The following is a 24712-nucleotide window of genomic DNA, read 5'->3' on the forward strand; positions in this document are numbered from 1 at the left end:
TGTTTTTCTTTAATTCATGTTTGATCTTTTTTTTTTAATAAAAAATTCATTTTTATATTTTATTTGCAATTAATATAAGAAAGTTTTTAACCCAAATAGAAAATTATATATTTTATAATTACAACATTGTAAAATACATTGTAAACATAGTAAAATTTTCAATTCTTATTTTTTTTTTTACAAAAATTCTTTTTCTTTTATAATCTAACTCTTTTTATGTTCTCAAAACTAAACTTTTTTCATATAAATTTGACTATTTTCATTTACTAAATATCTCAAATCAATAATTAAATCCATTTTTATTTTTTTTTATTATGATTGAATATATTTTTCATTACATTTTTATTTTCACTTACACACTGATTATTTAAAAATATCTGATTGATTATTTAAAAATATCTTTGACAAAAAGAGTATTTTTTTTTATAGAAAAATATGAATTTTACTTTCCAAATGTAATCATATTATATTATTTTTATATATTATTATATATTATTTATATATATTTATATATATATATTATTTATATTATTTTATTATATTATATTATTTATATTATTTATATATATATTATATATTATATATTATTTTATATATTATTTTTAATATTATTGTTAAAATTATTCTCTTTTACATAAATTTACTATATTTCCATTTATTATTTTCAAATTCAAATAGTTAATATATTCACGAGAATATATATGAAGATTCTATTTCAAAGACAGAAAACAAATAGAAAAGTTGATATGCAAAATTGTTAATTAAATTTTATTTATTAAGTTATAAACAATTTAATTTTGCAAAATAAGATGAAGATGATAAGAATAATTTTTTTTTGTTTCTATTCATGTCTGTATTCATCTAATATAAAATTCAATCGCTCTATCAATCTTCTATCTGAATAAATAAGTATTAATCAATATTTTTGTATAATTTTTATGTATAACTTAAAATACATAGCTTATATATGTAATATAACTTAAAATATAAAACTTTAAGATATAAATTCAGTCTTTTTACACTATAATCTAATTTATTTCTCTTTGTATATTTATCTCATTCATTTTGTTTATTTATTCTTATAGAATCTAGATAAATTTGCTTTTATGAAAAAAATTATGAATTTATTTTTCTAAATTAAATCAATTAATTTTTATATTCTATATTGACAAAATTTTTACAAATATATTATCTTAAAAGTTTGAAAACAATTACTATTTAGAATAATATTTTATATAATATTTTGAATAATTATTTAATTTAGAATAAATAATGAATATTATTATAATTAATTATAATTTATATAAGAAAAAACTAAGAAATTGTTTATAATAATTTATTAATGTTGATAACTATTTTATTAAATAAAAATTTTAATAAATAAAATTTATTTATAAAAAATAAAGATGATCGTTTTGATGAAGTAAAACAAATTTGATATTAAATATATTTGATTTAAATTTGATTTATAAATATTTGTTTAAGATTATGTTACCATCTTTATATCATTATATATTGTTTTATTATTCAAGATTTTAATTGTAATAAATAAATATAATATATGTTTTTTGATGATTTTATTTCACATTTTTACTATTTTCTTTTGAATATTAATTTTTATTATTCATTATTAAAAAAACTTAAAATTTCTTGAAAAATAAAAATTAAACACCTGAATAAAAATTCAATTTTACTACACCAATTTAATTCATTTTATATTTTCATTTCCATTTATGTTTTCAATCAAATTAATAAATTTATAAATATATATAAATTTATAAATTTATAAATATAAATATATATAAATTCCAATGAACAATTCATTTTTTGTAAATTCAATCAAATCTCTTCATTTTCAAAATTATCCTATTTATATATATCTATATAATATATCTAATATATATATAAATTTTATTATATTCATTCATTATTTTCTACAAATATATTGTTTTTAAAATTTCACGAATTCTTCTTTCACATAAATTTTTTTATTATTTTATCATTTTATATTATCAACTTTTTAATTTTAATTTTTTTTTTTCAAAATTAATAAAATCTCTTTTTGAATATTCAAATTTTCATCATTCATTATTACAATGTCTTTCTTAAAATTTCTCCAATTCCTCTCTGATATAAACTTTAACATATCCATTTATCATTCTTTAACATTTTAAGTATATTTCTCCTCATTTTTTTAAGAGAGATTTGTTGTTATTTCAAATTCATCCAAGCCATTATTTTATATTCTATATTTTCAAAATTATCTTCTTTTAGATATATAAATTTCACGCTTGTTATTTTCTACAATTTCTTTTCTAATATTTTTTACATTCTTTACAAATATTCTTTTTACATTTTAATAGAATCCTTCTCAAAATTTTTCAAAAAATAATAAATTCCTTTAAAATAAAAATTCAACTTTCCTATATTAAGATTCAATTCATCCCTTGTTGCATTTTCATCTCCATCCACATATCATTTAGATAGATGATCTTCATTGTTTTCGAAACTCAATCAATTTTACATTTTCAAAATTATTTTAATTTTTTCTTTTACATGTGTATACTTATATATGTATATATATGTATACTATGCTCATTTATTTTCTCAATCAAATATATCTTTTTTAAAATTTTTCGAATGCCTTTTTCTCTTACATCCATTTATAATATATTTTTTTACAAATATATTTCTTCTTAAATTTTAATAGTTATTTTAATAGAGATTTTTTCCAAAATTTTTCAAAAAATAAAAATCAAATTTCTTTAGAATAGAAATTCAATTTTTCTATATCTAGATTCGATTCATTCTTTCATTGTATTTTGATTTCCTTCTATATATTCTTATCCAGATAGATTGGCGGAGGTGGGGATGATTTTAACCATGCGGAACAAGCCACGTGTCGTTAAGCAGCGCGCGCTTATGATACACAGTTCCGCGAAACTCGGTCGGTCGGATGCTGAACCATGTAGGGCGTAGGCCGGATTTCGCTTCGAGAATCCGATTGCACTGGTACTTGTAATTAGTGAAATGCATAGCAACGCATGCTTTATTATCATTACGTCACGAGATCTACATCCTTTATTAGAACTCTACTCAAGTTCCTGATAATGACATTACATATTTTTTCGGATCTTCTTCACTATATTCTCTCTCCGTCAATTCGGTTCGTCTCTCTTCATCTACAGATTTATTCTTTCGGATCTTTACGCTCTATTACGCGTTGAGTTCTCATCAACTTTATCTCGAACATTCGGATATGCATGTTATCTTGAGATTGAAGCCGGAAATGAATTGAAGCTCATTTTTGTCTCGAAATTTTTCATGTTTTTACTTCGTTTCTCTTGAATTGTATTCTCTCTGAAGTGAAGTTTATTTGAAATGAATCGAGGTATTTACGTTTATAAGTTGATTTTTTTTTTTAACTATTTTTTATTATTTACAAAGATAGGGAATAGATTGAAAAAAAACATAGAACTAAAATTATTTTTTTTCTATTCGCGATTTTTAATAAACAAAAATTGTTTTTTATTAATAATTTAATTACTTTATAATAATGGTATTTGAATTATTAAAATATGAATTTGATTAAAAAATTTTTTAATGTAATTTTAATGTAATTTAAAATATTTAAAAATTCTTATTTTTATTGCTAATTTATCTTCATTAATTTATAATAATTTAATTATTATTTTCATAATTAAAAAATTATTATTTCAACGAATAATAATTTCTTATTATGTTAAAAATAATTTTGAATGAAGAAATTCAAATTAAATTTCGAATAGATTAAAGGAAATTTATAAATATATATATTCAAATTTAAAAATTTAAAAATTATATTTTTATATAAAATAAAAAATTTTTCACAAATAATTACAAAAATAACTTTATTATTAAATTTATAATAAATGATTATTGATATTACAACATTATTTTAGATAATTAATAGATGAAATGCTTAAAATTTATTTAAAGATAACAAAAAAAAACTGGTTATTTTGATGAATTAAAAGTTTGATTTTAATTTATATTTAATATTTTTATCATCTTTTTTATTACTTTTTTTTATTTTAATATATATTTTATAAATACATTTTACTATTTAGCAAATTTTAATTGTAATAAATAAATTATATATATATATTAAAAATATCTTAGTATTTTCAAATTTTTGAATGATAATGTGAATTTGAATGATAATTTAATTTATTCATTTATTAATTTATTAATTTTTATTATTAATTTATTAATTCATTATGAACATATCAGTTTGTTTATTCATTTTAAAACATTTGTATAATATTAAGAAAAATATAATAGATTTTAATAGATTATAATGGATTATAATAGATAATAATATAGATATAATAGATAATAAATAATGAACACAAAAATAAAAATGTTAAAAATATTTTAAAAATAGGTTCTTAAAAGAAATTTAAACTAAATTAAAAATTAAAACTCCAAAATCTTTATGATATCACAAAATTATTTTTTTACATATTAAATCTGAAAGATTAAACATAATTTTTTTTTATTGAAAAATAATTATATAAATTTAATTTTTTTGTTTTATAGTATAGAGATTTGCTTTAATGAAAATAATAGAAAAAATACTTTCAGTTTTTATGAAATATAATATGAAACAAAAACTTGATTTGTTTGAGAATTATATGCAAAGATTAAATACTTAAATTATTAGAATATTACGAATATTGATATATAATTCATAAATAAATAATTCATATTATATAATTCATATCAATAAATTCATATAATTCATATTTAGTTTATTATTCTCAATGAATATTTGTTGTCTCTCTTTTGTAAATTTATTTTTATAATTATTGTTTTGTATTTTTATATTTAATTAAAACATAAAAAAAATATGAATTAAAACAAAATTTTTTAGAAATAAATAAATATAAATTCAGAAATAATATTTCTAAATTATAAATTTTTAAAGGTTTTCATATAAAAAATTTTCAAATTTTTTTAAATATTTAAATATTTGTAAGAAATTTTTAAATATTTGTAAAAAATTTCATTTTTGTTTTATCTTATCAATTATATTGATACGTTATACATGTATGTATTGTATTCTTTAAACTTTATAATCAAGAATTAATCAAAATGTTTTGTAATATGAAATATAATTCTTTGACTTTTATTTGTTATTTGCATTTTATTCTTATCTTAATGAGTATTACTATCTTTAAAAATATTTCTCGCTAGAACCTTGTTCAAATTACTCAAATTATCTAAATTATTTGACTTGGAATACTTACATAACTTGAAATTACTGTACCAATTTGTGATTATTTATTTGATTGGAATATAATCGAATTTAAATTATTTTATTAACGTGCTCTTGTTACAAATGTACGTTATTTGATTTAAAATATTCTTATCAATTTTAAATAAAATTCTGTTTTTAATAGATAAATATTATTCAGCACAATTTTTTTTAAAATATCTTTTACAATTATTATTATTTTCATGTAACATTTATATTACTTAAAGATTCGAAAAAAATATGATATAACCGACAAAATTTTTAATTTGGAAAAATTATAAATAAAATTAAATTTTAATAGAATAATTTGAATAATATTTTCATGTATTTGAAATTATTATTAGATATTCTACAAATAAATTTTAAAACATTCATAATAAAATTTTTACATAAATTCTTACTTTAAATTTTTACTAATTTCTTACTTTTTATATAAATCTTAAATTAACTTGAAATAAAATAAATAAAATTATAAATTGTGATAAGTTGAAATAAATAAAAGAAAGTATTGAAATATTGGTATAATCTCTCAAATTTATTATTTACTATTTAATTATATTATATTATACTATTATATTTCACTTAATATTTAAATTATAAATAAATAATTTATTCTCAGATTTAATATGAAATATGATAAGCATTAAAACTAGAGGATATTATATCCCATTATTGTATTTTATTCTGATTGTGATTTATTTTTTCAAACGATAAATTATAATACAATCAATTCAAAAATAATTAATTTTAACAATAAATTTTAATTATTAATTCAGTTATTCTTATTAAAAGTCTCAGACATTTATTTTAAGTAATTTTTTTTTAAATTTATTTTTTCCAAAATTTTTTAAATTTGATGCTAAGTGTGATTTTTCTAAAATATCAAAGATATTAAAAAGATTAAGATATAAAAAAATCTTCAAAAAAATCTTATAAACTTTAGAAATAAAACATTTTTATTTTCTACTAAATGAAATTATTATGTTTATAAAACATATAGATTTAAAAAAACATTTTTTTTAATTTTGAAATATTATAGAACAATAATTTAGAAATAAATTAAATATTTTTTTCTATTTTTTTTATTTTGAAATTTAAATTTAATCATTATATCAATTTTAAATTTGTTTTTACTTTAAACCTTTTCGCAAAAAAGATTTTTTACAAATTTTCTATAATAAAGAAATAATCTGATCCAGTATTCACAAGACACAATATTTACACATAAAATAGTAAAAAAAAATATATAAAATTCGATAAGAAAAGACTAATATATAAAAATTGATTAAATTTAAAAATATTAAAATCCATAATTTTATACATTTTTTTTTCATTTGTTATTTAAAATTATTTTATTTAAAAACAAGTGTTTAGTAGAAAAAATATTAAATTAAAATTTTAAGTACATTAAAAAATAAAAATTAAATAGTAAAATACTTATTTTAATAAAAATTCTGAAAATAATATTAAGAAAAAAAAATAGTAATTGGCATAAATATTTTAATTTATGTTTTATATTTTATCTTATTTTATTTAAGTTCTATTTTAAAAACTATTTTAAAAACTAAAAATTGAATTTTTTATATATTATACTGTACAGAATATCTCTTATTTGCAGTATAAATTACAAGAGATAATTTTTCATGAAAAGCTAAATTAAAAAGAAAGGATAAAATTTTTTCATTTGAAATTTTTCAAATATAAGTATAAGTAGCTAAATCATGATAGAATATGAATAAACTATAAATGATTACTAGTTATTTTATATAAAAATAAGTAAAAAACGTGAAATAATTGTTCTTCAATTTTTATTTTTGTGAAAATCGAGATGAAACATATATATTCAGAGAATCATATAACTAGTGATTGTCAAATTTAATTTTCCTAAGAATTAATTTTTAACTTATAAAATTTTTAATTAATTTTTAAATTTATAAAATTATCTTTTATCGATAATTTATTAATATAAAGCTTTAAATGAAAAAATTTTGTTCTATATTTTCGATTTATTTTTTTCAGAATTATTCTTCCATTATTATCCACAAGATATTTTATATATTTGAAATACTTCTTTATGTAATTATTATTATTTTATGATAAATTTACTTGCAATATCTTGTATTAGATTTAAAAAAAATGAAAATATTTATTTATAATTTATAATTTTTTTATTATTTATAATTTCTAAAATAGAAATTTATTTTCTGTTTGTATTTAAAATTTTGTATTTAAAAAAAAATACATTTGTACTTTGTTTCACTAGCAATTCTTCAATTTATTAAAAAAAATAATTTATCAACATGTGATATATAATTTTACCTTTATCATCATTAAATCAACGGAATATTATATATGAAATTGTATTATGAAAACTAACACGTTTTCGCATCGAAAAGAATACATTACATATAAATTAAAGATCGTATTCAAGATAATCTAATAATATATTGATATGTAAATTCGTGTGTGTTATTGTATTTGCGTTGCATTTTGATCTTATAATAAATTAAAAGTCTCGATTTCCAGGAAAGAATGGTTGACAATGCCCGTAATTTTTGCCCACAAGTAAGAAATCAATACTCTGATACGGTTATAAATCCACAAGATGGCGACAGAACGCGCGTATCGTGTTTGATCTTTCGCGCATGGTGGAATGGAGGTAGCGGAGGAGTGATTCGTTTCGAGGAACAAATAAAAAACGCAAGATTGATCTTATACCAATATAGATAAGTTATCTTCACGTAAAAGTATCCAGAAAAGTAATGCGATGTGAATTCAATTTTTGCTATGTATGGTTTCAATTTCGTAGAATTGCTATCTTAAATTCGAAAAAGATAAACTCGATGTTATATAAAAAAAAATGTAGATCAGCATTAAATACAAAAGTGTATTGTATCGTATTGAATTTAAAATGATAAATTTAAATTATTCCTCGAAAAACTTAAAACTTTCTCGTTTTATTTTATTTTTAATTTAAGATATATGATGTTAATTTAGAATATAATGCTTACAAAAACGCATATCTACGCATTTTCTTGTTATATTTTACATATTCTTTATTTTTTAATAAAATTTTTTAATATTTTTTATGTTAGATATAAAGTGTTATATACTTGAATCTAATTAATTTGTAAATATTATGCAATAATACAATGATGTGCAAATATTTTTTATAGTTATTGTAAGTATGCAGATAAGGTAAAAAAAGACTCCAAGATCTTAATAATACACAAATTTTATTTTATTCATTTTTTTTTTGTTCCTGCAGAATCGAGGAAATCATTTGTTGAGAGAACAAAACCTCTACAATACGAATAGCAGTTACAAGTAAATATGTACAATAATATAAGTGGTTGCCTTTCTTTTTTTTCTTTTTTTTGTGATTTTTGCTTTATCATTTGTTTCCTGTTTTTCATCTGTTTTGTGGTTTATTACTCCTACTTTCGCACTGTTAATGATAATCGATAATGATAATCAATTAATTAATTAAGAATAATAATGATAATAATTATAAGAATCGTACTGAATCAGCATACATTCACCCGGTAAATGGAGATTCAATCGTAGGCATACCAATCGACCATTATCGAATCATGACAATATTGACAAATTGACAGAACATGCTTTTTTTTAAGCTTTCTTTTTGCATTCCACCCATCTCTCTCTCTCTTTTTCTCTTTCTCTCTCTCTCTTTCTCTTTCTCTCTCTCTCTTTTTCTCTCTCTCTTTTTCTCTCTCGCTTTCTCTTTCTTTCTTTTCTTATACCACCCCATCTTTTCTTAACACAATTTCTCCGTTTATTATTTCTTCCAATTTATCCTCTTTTTGTTGCCGTTCTCCTAATATTCTTTTTTAATTTCATTTTTTTTTGCACATAATTTTTCGCGATATTTAGATATAATCGCAATACGAAGCAAAACCTCTTACATCCTCTTACGTCCATATTCTCTCCCTTTCCCCTGAATATCTCATGCCATAACGTATTATGTTTCTTTCGTGCGCTCTCCAATCTTCACCTAATTTTTATCCACATACTATTTCGTCTCATTTTCATCGTTTCTTTTCTCTATCTTCTCCTGATCGTCATCATTTGCGCGAAACTATAAAAAAAAATTTCGATACTCACTACGATTCTGTCTCCCCTCTCCTCTCGCATTTTTTTTTCCTCAATTATCTAAGATTAAGTCCACTAAACATCCCCTCTACCGTTGATTAAATGCTCGTCGCGACGAGAGAGCTGAATGTGGCATTTCCCGAGGACCTTTTTTTCACTCCCTCGGTATCAACAGTGTTCGCGCTGTCCTCTCAACCCTTCTCCCTTTCCTTTTCACGTGTACGCACGCGTCACATATATGTCTCTCTCACTCTCTTGTTCGATCCACCTTTCCGCGAAAATTCTCGTCGATTTCTCGCGTGGGTTACATCCTCTTCCGTTCCACTTTCCGCGCACCTGTCATCCCCGTTTCTCCAACCCTCTGCTCAAATCGTTTCGTCGGTTAAAATCCCACTCGTGTGCTCACCCCTCTCGAGGATCGTCCTTGCCTAGGCTACGCTGCTCTCGTCGTCTCCCTTCCGACCCTCCTTTCGCTCCTTCTTGCCTGGCCAGGGAGACGTTTTTTTGTCCGTGGCAGCTTTACGTGGCTCAACAACGACCGAGAAAAGGACCGCACTTTTCGTCTGAAGGAGTATCGCCACGCGGCAATTGCGCGATTGCAACGTCGGCACCGTGGAACCTACGCTTTCACCCTCCACCCCTCGTTTTCCATCTCCCCTGCCTCCGTTTATACTCTACACCACCCTTTATCCCTGTTTCCGGCTAGCCTGCGCCCGACCACCGGTTTCTAGTCAGCTTCGAAGTTTCTTCGACTTCGAAATTCCAACTATCCGAGTAGTCAGTTTGTTGTCAAGTCGCTGAACGAAAATGGATCCAAGTGTATAGGGATCCTGGAATCGTTTCATTTCTCGTTACAGTATTCGGATACGAATTTCCTTCTAGGCTAGTTCTGGTGACGAAGGTCGCTTTTGACTTATAGTGATCGCATTTGTTAGAAAAGATCACCCCGTGGATCGTTCTTAAAAACTTCAAGCTGAGAGGAACCGATAGTAGATCAGACTGAAGGGTTCGATCGTTCGACTTGAGGAAAAAAATTGACGTTACGCGAATGCATAGACGATCCTCGAGTTACAATCAGATTAACGATGATTCTTTTTGATCGAAAACAATAGGAGATGACACTCACGCTCTCTCTCTCTCTCTCTCTCTCTCTCTCTCTCTCTCTATTATTCATCTTTTTTTTCTTCTTTTTCAAAATGTCTTTTGTTGTTTTTTATTATTTGTTTCTTTCGTTACTTTTAGGTTTTTTTGGTATTTTGTTTTCTCTCTGAAAAAAAAGCCCACCTCGCAATAACGCATATGTTAAGGCGACATGTTGGGTTATTTTAAAAAGGTATCGATCACCCTTTTTCGTTTATCCTTCTTCCTGTTATCGTATTATTATTCATTCAGCGACAATCTAGTCGTCGTTTCTTCAGATTTTTCTCATTTTTTACTTTTTTTTTTGTCGTTAAATAGTAATCATCTAAACAATGAAAGCGGCAAAATGTCTCGAGGAAAAAGGTGTCCCTGAGCGCGACGGAGGGAGACGACAACGATACAATGCTTTCTTTGGGAGGGAGAAAAAAAAAAAAAAAAAGAAAGAAAAAACGTTCGTCGCCCTTCGTCGTCTTCGTCCCTTTCACGCCCACGATTATTTTAGTTGCACCTGCACAGGACTGTGTGATACGTCCAGCTTACAAAGTACAAAGGATTAACTATAACACACTCGATGATACTTTTTATGAAAATTTGTTTCGTGTTCCCTTTTTTCATTTCTCTTTTTTTTTTCTTTTTTTTTAATAATTTTTTCGTATTTCTTCTATTTTTCTTTTATTTTATTTCTATTTTCTTTTGTGCACATTGGTCAAAAAGAATGTATCGAAAGCATATACAACCACGAGATTCTGGACGGGTCGATAACCGTCCTGCACAGGTATTCGTAAAAAGAGGGACTCTCTTCTCAAAAAGTTGCATCATTTGTGAAATCGCATCAACTAAGTTCCTATGTTCTTTAAATCCTTATTACAAGTACGGTAGTAATAGTAGTAGAAGTAGTAGCAGCAGTAGTAGTAGTAATAGTAGTAGTAGTAGTAGTATTAATAGTAGGTTTTTCTTCACTTTTTTTTTTTTATTCCTTTTTTATGTTTAAGCATTTTTTTATCCTTTAGTTTTTCTGGTTCTGATAATCTAATAGACATCTAAAAATAACACCCATTTTTTTCATTATTATTTCATATTTGTATTTTTTCATCCTTATCATCTTTTTTTTATTTTTATTTTTAGTTTATTCGATCAAGTATTACTTAAAGATTCCTTAAACGTTAGATTGAGAGCCGCGTGACACTTACAATGAGCTCAAGCGTTTCGCGATCAATTCGCTTTTTTTTTTTATTTTTTAGGGGAGAGGGAGAGGATGGGTAAGAGGAGGGAAAAAGATCATATGTATATTCCTCGGCGATAACTCGTTCGATCATTCGTTCACTTTCGTTCACTTTAAAACATTGTAAAATGTGATTATCATTTTTTTTCTACGAACGATTTTTAATTTCACAAAATTTGGCGAGAAATTCAAACAATGGCCGAGGCGTATGATCGAATAAAATTCGCGACACTCTTGAGCTCAGAATGGAATCGCAGCTTTTTTTTTTTTGTATACCGTCGTTTGAATGATACATCTTACATATATTTCTAGCGGCTGGAGTAACAAGTTTTATTATTCTTCTTTTTTTTTTCTTTTTCATTATTTTTGTCATTCGTTTTGTCAGCTCAATACTGCATCAATTCATATTGCTGCTGTTGTGATCTGTGCCCAAACCGTCATCGCGATAAACCATCCATAATTACGCTATATACGGTATACCCCCATAACTCCGACCACCTATATTTCTTTCCATCCTTTTTCCACGTATACATGCTTGTTTTTTTTCTATATGCATTCATGCATCGATTTTTCTCCTTACAACCCCCTGCCTCTACGTTCCAATCCCTAACTATAAAATCTTCAATCTCCTCCACAATTCCTATTTCTTTTTTTTCTATATATGTTCGTTTATCCTCCCCCATTTCTCTGCTTCCCATACTTTCCCCTTTCTTGTGTTAATTTTAATATCACATTTTCGTGGGAACAGACTGGCCCGATATATCTCTGAAATGTAATCTGGTGATCGTTGGTCAATCGAATTTTTCATTTTTCATTTAATTTGATAGCGAGGCGTTCAACGTTTCGAAACGATTGGATAAAGGGAGTAAATTTAAATTTTTATGAATCGTCAAATAAAGAATTAACATAGCGAAAAATATAATATTAAAAAATGGATGATTGAAAGATCACGCGAGCGCCACGTTTAATTATCAAAAAATTATTTGTATCGATTAACGTTTCTTTTTTTTTTTTTTTTATTTTTTTTTTTTCCCTGATTTTTATCGATATTGAAAATTAAATCGTAATACATCGGGCGAGTATGTCCCTGTTTAATATATAGAATACATACATCTTTATCTCGCTACAAGGTACTACGAACCCAAAAAAACGATAAGATTCATCGTTTTTTTCTTTATTAATTATTTTTTTTTCTTTTTTTCATTTTTTCTTGTGTGGTGTGTGGTTTTTTTTTCGTAAAAGATATTTTACGACACGCGAAACGTACAACAACTGGATGGAGATGGCGAAACAAAAACAAAAATTCGTGAAAATATGCAATACGTTTGCGAGAAAGAAAATGGGAAAAGAGTCGAAAAAGAGAATGGAAAAAGGAAAAAATGAAAATAAAAAAAAAAAAGGAAAAAAGGAATTATAAATTTCACGAAGGTTCACGTTCATCGACGATCTACACGTTCAAAAGACATTCATCGTTAATCACTTAATAAAAATAATCACTTCTTACTTGTATAATGTTAATTACGTTTGTTTTATTTATTATTCACTCTCAAAAAAGAGATCCGATTTGGAAAAGATCGGTGAGAGGGTTAACGTTACTTTATGTAGACGTTTTGTGGAATTTATCTTATTTTAATTTTTTTTTTCTTTTCTTTATATATATATATATTTTTTTTATTTTTTATGTTTCTCTTTGTGGTGGTTCTTGGTGGTTCCCTCGTTCTATCCCTTTCAAACCTTTATTCTTCTCTTTTTTCTTCTTCTCTTAGTACATTCATTTTTCCTAGCGATCTAGGAAGTAATCTAATCGTTCTCTGTCGAAAATTAACGGCGTTTAGTTCCAGTTTCCTTTCACTTCTCTTCATTTCTGATTTTTTAAAAATTTTTACAATCTATACAAACAACAGCCAATATATTACGATATCTATTAGAATGAAATTAAAATTAAAATTACAAAAATTACAAACCATCAATTAGATATGTCTTTTCGTGTTTGATTGCTTCAACGATATCGTGATTCGCGCGTGTACGATCATCGATAAAGCAAAGCAATGTTCGAGATTAAAATATGTCTATAAAATTTGAAAATTTCAAAAGATATACCTATATATTAAATGAGAAGCTTTATTTTTCACTATAAAACATTATAAAATGCCAACGAAAAGGAATTTACTTCAAAAAAAAAAAAGACATCTTCGAAGAACTTTCCAGATTCATCTTGAATCGTCGATTACCAGAATTTTTCTTCAATCACTCGAACGATCTCGAGTCCCACCGTTTTATATTTGATGTGTATACACGCGCACGCGAGCGCGTGGCCGCGGATAAATCTTCTGCAACAACCAATATGATTGCGTCTCAGCTATAGAATAAGGTCGATTGTTGATACAACAACGACTATACGGGAGTATCATTTAATATTAAAAAGTCGCGGCTTGCCTTGAAAATATTTCATTTGGCTTGGTCGCTTTCCTGATGGGATTCGAGACTTCGTCCTTTTTTCTTCTATTTCTAAATCATTCGTTGCTTTATATCATAGGATAGCTCCTCGAAGACACCATTCTATCCGTCATATTGACTGTCATTTGATCTATCAACATCGACATTTAATCGGCACGAATCTTCATCTTCCAGTTCTCAAATTTCGTTCTCTTAGAGCTACATCACTTTCATCGAAGTATCATCCAATTGTTCGTTTCGCAGGTGAAATCCAATCGCAATCACCCCGTGAAACCTTGGAACGCGTTCTCCAGATTCGGTTCGTCTTACCCTGTCCCGAGATCCTATCCCGTGAAAGGTTATTACCGCATATTATTATTTTTTTTTTCCTCGTTTTTATTTTCTTACAAACTAACGCCGTTTTTAAAACCGTTTTGCGTTTTGCTTTTTTTCGTTATTTTTTTCATTTTTTTTTCTTTTTATTCTTCGTTTGTTTTTAAATCAGAGATCACTCGTTACGTTTGGTAATCAGTCTATCTGGTCTGCGTAAACCTAGCCAGAAAACTCGACTCTCGAACAACTCGCTGCCTCACTGTTTCAATCCGAATTAAGGGATCAATCTCTGTGCATCGATTTCTGTCACGAGATCTAGGATCTATCGAAAAGAGACTCAAAAAATTCTTTTCCATTTACGAATTCTTTTCCAATTTCGAAACCGAACAATTAACAATCCAGTTTTTTCGCTAGATCATTGAAAAACAGTTTCTCAGATTTAGAATTTTGCCATTGCGCCAAATAAGACACGTCCATTGGCCTAATCATATTTTAGATTCGACGTACCCTCCTTTTATCTCTCACCAACGAAGTTTCACTCGAGCCGCAAAGTGAAAACTTCGAGATAGTCTCTCGTTCGAAGCGATCTTCGTTATGCGATAATCGCCACTATCGATCGATCCCTTATTCCGGATCTCTTTGGACCCTTGTACGAGCTTATTTTCTTCCAAACTTTTTCTTCACTACAATGTTCTTTCTAATTAGCTTTCACTTTTTCCATCATTTTTCGCGCACGCTAGAAACATTGTTCCCTTCTCCCAATACCTGACAACTTATTTTCCTTATTTTCATTTTTCGTCCTTTGCCTTCGCTCTATTTCTTTACCGTCTTCCCTGACCCCCTAAGAAACGCCGATTCTCCTGGTTTTCTCAATGGAAATATCGTGATCGCGCAACAACAACAGGTGGTGCCGGTTCAAGCCTCGAACAACCAACGAGGGACTTACAGGAATTTGTACTCTTTGAATGCGTGTGTTGTTGTTGTTCAACGATGTTTGAACGTTTACTTATCACGTAATAAAGATTACACGAACCGCCTCCAGCATCAAGGCGACTTACTTTTTTTTTTCCCCCTTAATTAATACAAGAATTTTTACGTTACGACTTCACGTATACGTGTTTCTTTGTTTTTTACTCCATTTTTTTGTTTTTTTTTTGTTTTTTTTTTTGGTTTATTTTTAATTCCTTTTTTTTTTTTTACTTTTTTATTCGTGAGAATTCTCTGTATATGCGCGTGTATATGTGCTCACGTGTATGTATGTATGTATGCATGTATATGTGTGTGTGTGTGCGTGTGTGTGCGTGTCTGTATATGTCTGTGTATGTATGTAATACATATGCATGTCCTTACTTTAGAAGTGTGTACGCTTTTTTTCTATTTCGTTTCCGGTTCCCTTTCCTTCTATATAGTTTTCTTCTCCCTCTCTATGTATTTCCCCATCCCTTCCTCTTACTCTTTTGTGAGTATATACGCTTGTATCTGTGTCAAAAGATGGAATTAACGATAATAATCCCGTTGATATCTTCTCACACCATTTCATCCTTTATTTTCCAGTCGCTGTTCTTCCACCTTTCTTTTTCGCTTTTGCAATTTATAAACATCCTCCTTTCTTTCTTTCTTTCTTTCATAAACGAACTTTCTACTTCTCAATTTATTTCTTCTCCGTTTTTATTTCTGTTTTTTTTCTTTTTTTTTTTTTTTTTTTCCTCGTATTCGCGATCACGGAGCCTGTACAACGTGGCGGAAATGAAGATTCTTCTTCCTCAGAGGTATGCACCGAAGGCGTTCGCAATAACGATCCCCTCGATAGATCATCGAAGGAATAGTCGATGAAGAATCGTCGTGAAACAATCGTGAAAACATTGCTCTCCTACGCGTATTCATTCTTAACAAACTTCTTCCTCTCTTTTTCTCACTCGAAAAGAGCAAAGTTGTCTATGAATTATTTCACGACGCTTGAAACAAAGAAGCGGACACCTTCATTCCTTGTGTCATCGTCGAAAACGAAACACAATAACCTCGAGAAATCAAATCGACGACTGCCCGCGATCATCGAAGCGGACATCGGCGGCGACAAAATAATACATCCTCGAAAAAATAGAGGCGGCGAATATTCTTTCTTTCTCTTTCTATCCTCATGGTTTCATGCAGTTTACGCTTATCTCCCGTTATTCGAACGCGCCCTCATTCCCGTAACAACGGGAACCTCGCGTCGAATCGAGACGAGAAAGACACAAAACGAGGGTCGATCATCGTTGTGAAAAAGAAGAATCGACAAAAGGTCTCGGGTATGGTGGTGGAAGTGGCAACGAGGCTGTTACGTTCTTGCATCAGCGCAAGCTTTGTTCTTAAGGATTCTCCGCGAATTTCGATCCAGAGCCAATCGATTAGAGGCATGAGAAAGATGAGCCTCCATCAGATCCTGAGTGGTTCGATCGATCGTCTTTCCTCCAATCGTGACTTCTCGATTAGGGCGATCTCTTTCGGAAAAATCGACGCGTCCACACGAACCGACCGATACTCCACGATACTCCATTTTCCATCGAGGAAGAAACGCTGGGAATTCGCTTCTCACTCCCTCCATTTATCCCTTCAATCTCCCGTTTCTCCCACTCGATAAATTTAGTCTCCCTTAAAAATATGTACAATATTCGATTGACAATTTACACACGATGCTTGCAGCTCGTTCCCCGCGCTCCCTCCTCACAATTCTCGTCTTCACGAGGAACGCTTTTTCTCTTCTATTACGTGTTACAAAGGTGGTTTCGTTCAAAGTCAATCTTCCCACCCTATTTCGCGATAGTCAGTTTGACGTCGATAGATTTGCGCTAAGATTTCACACTATTCGTCATGCTTCCTCTTCTTCCGTTTCTTTCATATCTTCGTTGCTACCTTCGGTCGGTTGTTCGAAGTCGTTCTTCTCGCTATTTCTTCCGTTTCATCCCCTTCTTCTTCAAACACCATCCAAGTTAATCACGGATATACACGCGTACACGCTGATGCTGTCGCCTCTTCAACATCCCATCCTTGGCGAAGAGTGTCGCGGCGCGCGTCCCGCGACCTTTCGCGAGGTGGACCAAAGGAGTGGTGCGTAGATGTGCGTGTACGCGAGCTGGATACCTCGTACGCTCAGATTGCTCTCCTCTCTTCTCCCCTGCCTCTTCTTCGCCCCTCGTGTGCCCCTCTCGTCCAGCATCCCTCGCACAATCTTTCTCCGCCGCTTCCTCTTCCTCGCCTTCAAATGCTTCCCCTCCACGTTCTTCCGCCGCCACCGCGCCACCTCTTTGTCTGCAAATAGCCCAAAGGTACGGACGTGAGAATTTGTTTGTCGAAGATCCGTGTTGCTTTTTCACTACGCTTTTTTTTTTTCGTTTTCTTTTTATTTTATTCTATACGATAAACCTGTACTGTGCTAGTTTTGGCGCGTTGTGAAAAAAAGCGAGAGATTTACATTCTACGGGTTTTTGATAAATAGTACGTGTTCCATCATATTCGTTTCTTTTTAGGTTTTCGAAGCATTCAAGCAAAGGATTTGAAATGAGAAAATGCTTGACGATTGTTTGGAATGAAGATATATTGGAATATAGAAAGAAATTCTTCTTAAATATGGATAAAGGATTTTTTAAATTTTTATTTTGAATCTTTTGCACTTTGAACTCACGAGAATAGTAATAGAATCGAATAAATAATTTCGAATTTTGATTGGATTTCATTTATAAATATTTTAGAAAATAAAAATAATATTCAAATACACTTGAATCTATGCGAATAATTGGTTTATAAGATTTTTTTTTTATTTCAATTATTTAAATTTTATTCGTATTATTATTTTATTTGCAAAAATTTTAATAAGAAATATTTTAAATTATATTTTAATATATACTTGTTATAATATATTGGAAAATAAAAACGAAAATATATAAAAATATTTATTGTAATAAAAATCCTAAAAGTGATATTAAATAACAACCGATAAAACACAGTAATTAGTACAAATATTTTTACTTTTGAAATGTTTTTTTTATTTTATTTATTATATAATTAATGTATTGAATATATTTTTTCGAAATTTTTAATACTTATTCTATCTTATTTGTTTAATATCAATTTGTAAAATTATTATAAATTCAACGTAAAATTGAATAGATTTGAACTATAGTGTCATATAATAATATAATATAAATATAATATAATTATTGAAATATTATTATTTTTTTTTTAATAATATTCAAAAAATTTAAATCAGAACATGGAAATTTAAATTGATAAAAATTCATACATATTTAACTTGATCCCATTCCTGCATAAGAATGATGATTTTGAAGATTTTTTTAGAACTCGTTATCTTGAAATATTTGTTGGATGTGCCGTTCAGAAATGTTTTCACGGAGTTGTATTTTTTAATCAAGCTTTCGAGAGCTTTTGTAAGCATAGTCAAAGTTTTTCTAAAAATTCTGAAAGCTGACATTATATGTCAAACTAGTGAGAAAGATTGAACATGGGTTTTGAATCTGCTTTGAATTTTTAAGTTTTACTCTTGTCTCTATTTTGACAAATAAGATTTTTGATATTTTAAACAAAACTTTATAGAAATCTTGTTTCTCAACTTATACAGATAACTTATACAGATTATTAAAAATTTTGAAAAATAAAATTTCTAATATTTTATTTGATTATAATAATTGAATCACTTTTTCATAGTTTCATTATCGAATAATATGTAATAAAAATTATATAATTTAAACAAATTATTGAAAATTTTTAATTTTTTCATCTAATTATAATAATTTTTTAATATTCTTTCTAATATAATTTTTCTAAACTTAAAAAATTTACTAATAATAAAGAAAATAAAGATAAAAACTTAATAATAAAGAAATATTAAGAAAAAATCGACAGGAAGATAATATTGCATCACTTTGAATAGTATTTAAGAAAAATAAGTTTTCAAATTTCATTTCGAATAATCAGAAAAAATAAAATAAGTTTGAAAACATAAATTTATGTCATGTGCATCTATTTCATAGAAATCTTCCATTTTAGAATTTACGTATTTATTTTATTATTTTCTTCTTTTTTTCTTAACAATTTAAAATTTAATAAAAATTTAATAAAAAATATTACTTTTTTCCTTAAATCTTGATATTGATAATATTGATAATATATAATAAACACATTGATAATATATAAATAATTGAAAGAAAAACGAAAATTCTAATTTCATTTAAGATTCATTCATCATTTCATTCTAAAATTAAATTTTTTTATAAATAAAAAAAAAATTTATTTTATTAATTAATAATAAATATTTAATTTTCATGATTTTGTAAAAAAATTTATATAATTTTAATTAATTTATTAATTTATTATATATATTATAACATCTTTTTTTACGAAAAAAATATATTCAATAGTTATTTAATAATTAGATTGTGAATTTTTATATGATTAAAATACATTCAAATATTTAATGAATATGTAGAATATATATATATATATATATTATATATATTATATATATATATATATATATATATGCATTTCATATTATATAAGATATATTAATATTCACAAACATACATACACACACATTAATAAAAAATTTATATATATTAAAATTTGAAAGAAATTATTAAAAATATTTTTGCAAAGAATTTTTTAATAAAATAAATATTATAAAATTAACTGCTTATAATAATGTTAATTGACATTAAAAATTACTTTATGCAAAAATTTATAAATAGAATGTTAAAAAACAAAAATAAAGATGATCATTTCAATGAAATAAAAGTAATATGAGATTTAAATATGAGATTTTATTATCGATTTTATTATTTTACAAATTATTATTTTTGGTCGTAATAAATAAATTTAATAATTTTTTATATTTTTATTTGAAATATTTTATTGCTTCTAAACTTTCATATTTCATAATATTTAGAAAATATTAGTAATTAAATAAAAAAATATCATGTGCATATATTTATATATTAATTTATATAATGTAATAATTTTCTTCAAATTTTCTATCATATTTAGTTGATGATATATTGTTTATTTGAAAAAATAAATTTTCAAAAAAAGATCGTTCTATATCACAAAAAATATTTAAAATATGTTAAGTATTTATTTTATTTAAGTATTATTTCATATCGTATTATTTTTTTAATTATTATATTCATATTTTTTTTATGAATAGTATAATATTTACATATTAAATTAGCTGAAATTTTTCATTATAAAAAATTTGTTCATTACATATATGATATTTATAATACTTTACTCAATATTTACAAATAACATTTTAAATAAAATATTGTAAAACATATAAAATAAAATATTATATATTGAATGACATATTATAAATGTCAAATCTATCAAATAATCTATAAATTTGCTTAATAAAAAGTTATTTATATAAAATGTACAAAAAATAATGTAAAAATTTTGATGTAAAAATTTATATATTATATTTATAAATATAAATATATTATATTTATAAATATAATAAATATTTATATATTAGATTTATTTATATATATTATTATATTATTATATATTATTTATATATTAGATTTATATATTATATTTGCATATTTTATATAAATGATTTTTTATTACAAAAAAAATCTATTTATTATTTTATACATATTATTATTTATTCATATTTTTATACATATTATTTATAAATATATTCATATAAAAATTCACAATCTATTAATAATTATTAATAACTAATTAAAGTATTGTATGTACTTATATATAAAGTTGAAAACGTTAAGCTATAAATTTCATTTGCAATAAACTCCTTGCCTTTTTTTAATGTATATTTTTTTCCATATCGCAAGAAAGGATAATATGTTCTATGAAGAAACATATTTTTTTATGGCACTATGTAATATATTGTTTTTATTTTTACACTGCTCGATATATTGCCTCGAATATTATATTTCTCTCGCTCTTTTCACTCTTTTACCTGGTTCTTTATCATAAGATATGATCATGATGATTATGAACGCACTACGGGAAAAAAGGCGTTAAGGTAAGCATGCCTACCACTTTCTTTTACTCGGAGCAGTTAATTTTCCGCCTGCTTTTGATTATCTTTCTTTTTATTTTTTTTATCGCGTGTGTTATACTTTTTCTTTCTTATCTTTTATGTATCTTTTGCGTAAAATATTCTTTTTTTTCAAGGATTGTGTAACTAATATTCGATAATAAGATATAATTGTTATAATTAAATATGCAGACTATTTTTGAAAAAGATATTTTGGATAAGATAGCATAGAATTTAAGATAAAATGGATATTATATATATAAAATAATTTGATAATTTTGTAAAATAATATAGAGACAATTGTGAATAAATTAAAAAATTCTGTTTACACTTTTTATTATAATAGATATGTAAGATATCTAAAAAAATATATTTTTATAAATATTTTAAATTTATATATTATTTACAATATATTTTATTTTTTTTATTTTATTTTAATTTTTTCTTAATTTGAAAGAAAGAGAATAATATAAGAAAAATATAAAATTAATATAAAATAACATAAGAAAAATATAAAATTTTGAAATAAACTTTTAATTTATTAATTTTATTAAATTTCGATTAATTTTACTATAATATTCTATATTTCTATAATATTTCTAATTCATTATAGATTTATAATAGTAATGTTTAAATATAAGCATTTCATTTCTTAATAAAAAACTTTGAAATAAATTTTAAGAAAGAAACTTTATAATTCATATTCTTTCGTTAAATAACACATTACTCATTTTAATTAACTTTAAAATACCTTTTTTTGAATAATTTTAGTTTTAAAAAAGGGAAAGAAATATTTGCTACAAAAATACTAAGAAAATCATATAAACATTAATTCAACACATTAAAGAAGAAATTAAATTCTATTCAAATTTCTTCAAAAAATAAAAAAAAAAAGAAATCAAAAAATTTTTCATTTACTAAAATAGATGATCTAATTATTGAATAATTATGTAATTTTTTAAAAACTAAAAAAAGAAATATGAAGTAATTAAATTATTACACATTAAGATAAAAGATTAAATATTTATAAATCATTACATAATTTCTTTTTAAAAATTTCATATAAAAAATAATTTGTTGAAATTATTATAAAATAATATTCCATGAAATAATATAATATATCTATTTTTGTCATAGAAAGTATTAAAAAAACAATGTTAATCAGATTCTTTATTATATTAAATCAATTTGAGAAATATACAATCTAATTTATTTTTAATGGATATTGGAATATTTATATTATAATATTTTAATATATAATAATAAAAATAATATTATAATATATAAATATATTATAATATTATAATATTTTTTAACTTTCCAATAGTGTTAATTAAACGTTTAAAATGTTTTAAATGTTTTCTCGTTAAATTAAAACTTTTGCAAAACTTATCTATATAATATATTATTCAAAATATTATAAATTTATAAATTTATAAACACTTTTTCAAATAGAATAATCAAATGATTTGATGATTTTTCATAAAAATTAGTTTTTTAAATAATATTAAAAGCTATCAAAACCTCGAGCATTTTGCAAACAAGTCAAAAATATTAAAAAAAAAAATAAATATAAAAAATAAATAAATTAAAAAAATAGAACTTTAACTTAAATTAAAAATAAATTAATAAAATTGTATAAATAGCAATCATTGAAATATATTAGTTATTCATTTTCAAATTATAAAAATACTGATTTATATAATAAAAATACGAAAAGAACTTTTTGAACAGCTCAATAAAATTAGTAAAAACGTCAAATACAAAGTAATTCGTATAGAAGCATAATCATTTCGAAATCCATAAAAAGCGCATCGTATATCAACGGTTCACGATTATTATCCGAACGTTTCCATCAACAGAGAAAAATAGAATATAAAAATAGAGTTTTCGAACATTTACGATCCACGTTGTATATGCGTTTGCAAAATGGCTCGTATTCAGAAGGTGTTGTTAAGGATGCTCTTTCAACTCGAGCTTTTAACGCTATTAAATTTAGAACGTGACTTTGATACGTTGGCCTACAAAAGTGAGAAAGGAAGAGAGAGGAAGAGAGAGAAAGAGAGAGAGAGAAAGAGAGAGAGAAGAAAGAAAGAAAGAGAAAGAAGAAAAAAGGAGGAACGGTTTGGCTATCGGCACATTGTTACCAGCCGCATTCTGAATATAATTGGTGCTAAAAACACGAGTTGAAAGGGCATTTAAACCCTTGACAGCGTGTTCTGAATGCGGGCCAATACATAGTTTTAAAAGCCGGTGCAAGGTTTTTTTTTGCATGAAGTGGAATATTTAAGAAATATGGATTGGGGTGTTTAGTTTGAGCGACGAAATGTTGGTAAAATAGTTTTTTAAAATAGTTTAATGAGGCGATTTTAGTTATTTTTGAAAGCGAATGGAAAATTAATGTATTCGTTTCGTGCTATTTTGTTTTTTTTCTCTCTTTTCTTTTACAGATATTCTGATTCTTTGTTAGCGTTTTTTAGCGTTATGAATTCTTTATATTCTAATTCTAAATCAAGATTTCTCAATATTTTTCCCGTGATATTTTTCTCATGATTTTCTTTTATAATAATTAAATAAATGAATCTTTTCATAAAATGTATTTTCGACATAGTAAAATTAATATAATTTTATTTTTAAAGCACATTACACATGAGGAAAAAGAATATTAACAAAATATTAAAAATGTCGTAAGAAATATAAAATATATAGTATATAATATATTATGATAATGATTTTTAAATATTTTTTTTAGTATTCGTTGCAATAAAATCACTTTTACTTTTTTACACTTGTATTTTAATACAATTATATTGAAATAAATAAATGCTGAAAATTTTTATAAAATTATTTATATAGATAAATATAATTATGACAATCTTTTTGTGATTCTGACACACAGATTGAAACATCATTGAAACATTGATAATTTAATTGAAACATATTGAAAACTAAAAATTATTTAATTTTATATAAAAGTTCAAGTACTTAAAGTTATAATTGTAAAATGATAAAAATATTCAAAATTATTAATAGTTTTCTTAAAATACAATAAAATTTGTTCCAAGAAAAATTAAAAATTCATCTTAAAGATGAATGACATCTTAGAGATTTT

The 24712-nt window shown here is 25.1% G+C and overlaps 1 protein-coding gene and 1 long non-coding RNA gene across 7 annotated transcripts in view; one reads left to right on the plus strand and one right to left on the minus strand.

Annotated features, from left to right (window-relative positions):
* Positions 1-2735: 2735 nt before the first annotated feature.
* LOC107965787 lies at positions 2736-8841 on the plus strand. Its single transcript, XR_001706218.2, has 2 exons — positions 2736-3391; positions 7826-8841. It is a non-coding gene; the product is annotated as an uncharacterized LOC107965787 (long non-coding RNA).
* Positions 8842-10497: 1656 nt separating this feature from the next.
* Mad (MAX dimerization protein) overlaps positions 10498-24712 on the minus strand; it is a 409447-nt gene continuing 395232 nt past the window's right edge. For 4 of the 6 annotated variants that reach the window (XM_026445284.1, XM_026445282.1, XM_026445281.1 and 1 more), the window contains one exon: positions 10498-17831. The gene's annotated coding sequence lies outside the window, so the exon portion shown is untranslated. 6 annotated transcript variants of the gene reach the window in all.

This window comes from Apis mellifera, linkage group LG15 (genome assembly GCF_003254395.2).
Source record: "Apis mellifera strain DH4 linkage group LG15, Amel_HAv3.1, whole genome shotgun sequence".
Taxonomy (NCBI): Eukaryota; Metazoa; Arthropoda; class Insecta; order Hymenoptera; family Apidae; genus Apis; species Apis mellifera.